The following is a 6,142-nucleotide window of genomic DNA, read 5'->3' on the forward strand; positions in this document are numbered from 1 at the left end:
TATACGCATCATTTTTGTCAACTCCTTGAGTTGAAGAGGATGAAAGATACTAGGGGGAAAGGGGAGAAAATGAACAACCTGTAGTAATGCATACTCCTTTCCCCCACCAAGGAGTTGTAAATAGCCAACATGAACCCTTCCAGCAATAGTATTGAAATCCTCCTAGAGGAAATTCCAAAAATACCTCAAATCGCGACATTTACATGGTAGGGGAAGAAGTTCTCCTACAAATGTGAAACCAGGATTACAAAACTCCACCAGAAACTAACCCATAAACCATAACCATTGTAGCACCTACAACACCTTTTATGATCCCTGGACCCCTCATAAAAACCATCCCAAGAATGGTCAAAGGACCTCTACGCTAAATATGACATAACTCAAAGGTTTCTCATAGCTACAACATATTCTATGACTTAGCTCAATCTCCATCAACTATGTTAGCATTGGAAATTTTACAAACGTGCCCAACCTAATAGAAATCCATACTTCCCATGTTATGCACAATCAACCCTATATATTCTCGTTTGATGGTTTTGGATCTGGATAACATTGCCTTCATATTCCATCAATAGTGGCCTTCCAAATTTCAATCACAATTCAGAACATTAACATTCATCGTTGCATAGTTGATGAAGACGCATCCACATGTATCATGTCCAAAACAGTTTGGTAGAAACTGGGATCTCCTGAGCTCAAATCATCAGACATCACTCTCGAGCATATGACAGACTCCTCTCTGCTCTCATAGGCCTATTCTAGGATGTTCCGGTGGCACTTGCTGGTAAAACTATGCTCATTAACATAGAAGTCTTGGATGCCTAGTTAGATCACAATATCCTTCTTGGCCGTAGCTACATGTATGAAATGACTACAGTTGCATCTTTAGTATTTAGGATTATGATGTTCCCTCGTGATGGGAAAATCATTACAGTTGACCAACTCATGTACTATGAGAAAAAGACATCCAACACCCCTGATGGTGTGTTACCTTTCATAGGATCTTCCCCAAAGTTGATCACGACCTTTACAGAACATGGGCCATCAACACTCCTCGATACATACCCTAGAGACCCACCTTTGTTGGAGGCCGCCCCTATAGCCCCAACAATCCTAATGTGCATGATGAGTTCATCAAACACCCCTCAAAATCAAGAACCAATTCCATACACCTCCAGTGTTTCAATTGTTGATTCTATGTTCCTACCCTACGTTATCACCCATACACCGTTCTTATACCCCCACCTAGATTTGTCTTGCACCAAGTCATGGAAACACTCACATTTCCATGAGCATCATTCATGTAGCCTCTCCTTAGGAAACCACTGCAAAATGAGTTACGTCTATATCAACACCAACAAGTGCCAACAAGAGGGATAAGAAAAAAAGGAAGAAAGTGGAAGCCTCAAACTCTTCCACATCTAGGGTACCACCACCTTGTGCTTTGTGTGAAGTAGTCAGGCACCCTACTAACTTGTACACCTAGTTAGAGGAGTTAAAACCTCTTTTGCATGCCACAAAAATGTGAGTGGTTCCACCTCCACCTGTAGGAGAGAAGGTTACACCAACACACAATAATTCATTTCGAACCAACCATGCACGTTATATATGCTTAGAGTACAAGTTACATTCATCACTTCCCAAAATCCCCTTGATATCAAGATGCATTAGGTGCACTCGCTCAAGTCAATACCATGGCTCTATCACTTCCCGCCACACTAGTGGTGGATGATCGATCCAAAAACATATTTTGCATGTTCAAGGAAGAAGCACCATGTACGTTTCATCCATGCACCCACTACCATTATACCTCCTACCCTTGGTCAATATCTAGAAGAATGGAAAAATAGCCTCAGGAAGTATTTCCAAAATGAACCCATACATGCACCCTATGCGACAGACCCAGCCACCTGATCAATCAATGTTGAGAATTGAGTAAGATTAGAGATGTATTTCTCTTATTGGTCCATATTCCTAAATATACCAGCTCAAATCAAGCCAGATGCTCACGAATTGTTATCACATCTATTCCCAAGTACATCATAAATGAAATTTCCAATACCTTCCAAATTTTCAAGCAACAAGAGTAGCATTGCGACAAACTGATATCGGGAGCACACATCCTTCTACCAACATTGATGCTAAGATCCAAAGGTGTCCTGCACCCATGAGTACTCCACCTCATGACATCAATCATGTGTCATCATCTCATACTATGGGATTTGTTGACACCTGCTCCACTTATTACGTTAGCACTAATCCCACGTGCAATATTTGTACTAGTGACTCTCATAGTTCTGAGACACGTTCGATGTTAAAAACATTTGGAAAACTTAGGCTATGATATCCACTAGTTCACCAAATCCCTTAACACCATCCTCCCATGGAAGAAGATGCATTGGATCCTAAGATGCCAAATTTATCACAGGAACCTTCTCCCACTCACCATCAATCCCCCATTACAAATATTCTCCCAATGTATTGTGTTGACGATACACAACATCATATGCGATTCATTTCCTCTATTGTAGGAACCCTGATTCACGTTGTCTGCTCAACATTTCTTGGTGTCGAGACTTCTAAACCCACCGCAATGATGGTACTACCACCAACTATGCAAACTCATCCAATCTGCACATTGTCAACTTCACTAGGTTCTACAACATCAACCACCGAATCATTTTCTTGTTTTTCTACTAGCACAGCGAGGTCCCAATCCCATTCTCACGACCTTGCACAACCCATTTGACCAATAGTTGTTTTTTTTCACTCAGATGAATATATTCTAGATGCTATGAGGGAACCATAATGTTTGTGGGATTACATACATAGTCTCTCTTTCTTTCTACCTAAAAAATCATTTTCACCTATTAATGCACCAAGTCATGATATTTGTACAATAGAATCAAAGGATTTTCTGCCTCCAAGAAATGTAGATTGGTTTAAAAAGCCCATCCCAACACTAGATGCATTTGAGGAAGGGAATATATCAAATATCTCACACACAGTTAAGGTAGATATTTCACCAAACCTTGTCTAGTCGAAGAAATCTTGCTGGGGGTAGCATGCTTCCCAGAGGTGGCCTCATACAAATCCTTTTTCAAGAATGTTGGGATATCTTTGCATGAGCTTACTCATAAATTCTAGGCATAATTCCTACCATTGTCGAGCACCATATTGACACATCACCTTATGCCTACCATGTTAGGAAAAAGCAATGCCAGCTTCATTCTTCTAAAGCAGAAGTGATCAAGAAAGAAATTGACAAGCTCCACATAGCAGGTTTCATCTATCTTATCACTTACACCTCTTGGGTTTCTAACCCTATACCCATTATGAAAAAAAAGGGCACCATTCATGTTTGTACTAATTTCAGCAATCTAAACAAAGAATGTCCCAAAGACAATCACCCTACACCCTTCATCGACCATGTTATTGATGCATGTGTTGGTCGGTAATACTTATCCTTCATGGATGGCTTCTCAGGGTATAAGCAGATTCAGATACGCCATATGGATCAATATAAAATGGCCTTCATAACCCCATGGGGAAAATTCACATATATAGTCATGCCCTTTGTCCTTAAAAATTTTGTTGCCACCTTCTAGCAAGCCATGAATTATATCTTACATGACCTGACTCATCTTATAGCCTATTTGGATGACCTCACAATACGATCCAAAAAGTGCTCAGACCATTTGGAAGATCTTTTCCCAGTGTTCCAAATATGTTAGCAATACAGTCTACACTTCAACCCTCTCAAATGTGTCTTTTTCATTAATGAGGGAAGACTACTAGGATTCACTGTTTCCTAGCAAGGTATTAGAGTTGACCCTCTAAAGGTCCAGTCCATTTGGGAAATACCACCTCCAAAAACTTTGAAGCAGTTACAAATGTTGTAGGGTAAGACCAATTTCTTATGCTGCTTTGTTCATGATTACGCCACTTGTGCACATGCCTTCTTGCATCTTCTTTGTCCATACATTCCCTTCCATTGGGATGAACAAGCCCAAAAATATACATTATCTCAAGATCCATTGATTATCCCTCCTAACCATATTAAGGATTATACCCTCTACTTATCAGCATCTAAAGTAGCCATTCTGGGGGTATTAGTCTAAGAAGGACCAGATAATAGAGAACACGTTATTTATTACATCAGTAAGAACCTCTCTGGGTTTTCCTTAAGATATGAGCCAGTAGAAAATAGAACCCTAGTCCTTATACACAATACACAAGCTTCGGCATTATATCATCTTACGGACCACCACCATAATAGAAAATATTAACCCCATGAGATATTTTCTAACTTGTCATATGATGAACCACAAATATGCTCGTTGGATGGTTATTTTGCAAGAATTTGACCTGTAGTTTTCTTCCCCTAAAAGTAAGAAATCTATTATCCTTGCAGAGTTCATCATAGATCTCCCTTTAGAGTCCCAAAGGGTCCTTCTTTAGTGATTATTTCCCTGACAAACATTTGTTCTTCATATCTAGATATGACCCTTGGTATGACAACATTCTCCTCTTTCTTCGACCTTAGAAGTTCAACCCTCATCTTACTCAAGATGATTGTAGGTGCATTTTCCATTAATCCCCCTATTACCTTCTTATGGGGGATGTCCTCTATCATTGAGGCATTGAAACCATTCTTCATTGACGGTGTACTCTTGAGAAAGCCAATCAAGTCTTAAATGACTATCATAGCAAAGCCTCCGACAGCCACCTATCCAGGATGGCCACTCTCCAAAATATCCTTCGTGTTAGTTACTTTTGGCCCACCTTGTTTAATGACTGTATTCAAGCAATCAAGTGATATGAGCATTTCCAGAGATATGCTCACAAGGCGCGAGCTCCACTAGCTCCCCTACACCTAGTCATTGTCATAGGCCCTTTCTGTAAATGGGGCAGAGACTTCATGACCTACAATCCTTATTCTTTAAGTAACCATAAAAACATTGTGGACATTATCGACTACTTCACGAAATGGGCATAATTCATGCCAACTTTTAATAACACCGTAGAGATCGTTGAATGGTTTTTCTTTAACCATGTAATAACATGGTTTGGTGTTCCCAAGGAGTTTCTCTTGGATCATAGAAAACACTTCGGGAATGACATATTTCAAGAACTATCCCAACACCTTTGCTTTTCTCATGATTTTTCTTCCCCATACTACCCTCAGTCCAATGACTAGGTAGAAGTTTTCAACAAACTCCTCAAAAAAATGTTACATCGTATGATGAAGAACCACAAAACCAATTGGCATCACATGGTATTTTCAACCTTATTGATGTACCGCACAGTCATCAAAGTTTCCACAGGGTTCACACCCTTTCAATTGGTATATAGGGTTGAAATTGTCCTCCCCACTAAGTGTGAGATCCCCACCTTATACTCATCCATCGAACTCCTCCCAGATACATCACCTTCAGAGCAAATGCTAGTACAATTGGAACAAGTCAACAAAATTTGGTGGGAACATCTCCAATATAATGAAGCCCACAAAAAGAGGACTAAAGCCTCCTTTGACCATAATGTCACCCCTCATTCTCTCATAGAAGGGGAATTAGTACTTCGGTACGATATTTCTCAGGAAGATTTATGATTTGGGAAGTTTGGAACATTATGGAAGGGCACATACATCATTAAACATTGTCTTCTAAAGGGGGCATATATGTTAGTAGAGCATTATGAGACTTACCTCAAAAATCTCGTCAACATGCTCTACCTCAAAAAGTTCTATCCATAACATTCAAAACAGCCCTAGAATGTAAATGTATGCAATATGACTTATTTTTACGATGATCAACTCATCATGGAAGTATACTATAATCACTCTCTCATCATCTGTCGCAAATGGATCATTTTCCATCTTATCATTACGAGTTCGATGATGGTGCTTCTGAATGGTCGCAAAACCTAGCTACAACAACTTGGGCCATGTATTATCCTTAGTGGACACCCTTCCACCAAAATGGGCTTTACATCAGGTCAGCCACTAATAATCAGGCCGAATACGATGTCGTCATGCGCCTCTTGGTTGGTGGCTCCCACCTAGGTATCGTCACCTACATATGTTCCTTACCTCATAGCTTCTTGTGTTGCAGTTGAAAAAAACCTTCAGTGTATGTGACCC

Source organism: Pinus tabuliformis, chromosome 3_2, assembly GCF_031772625.1.
Source record: "Pinus tabuliformis cultivar Carrire ecotype Pingquan chromosome 3_2, CPIR1, whole genome shotgun sequence".
In the NCBI taxonomy this organism is placed as follows: domain Eukaryota; kingdom Viridiplantae; phylum Streptophyta; class Pinopsida; order Pinales; family Pinaceae; genus Pinus; species Pinus tabuliformis.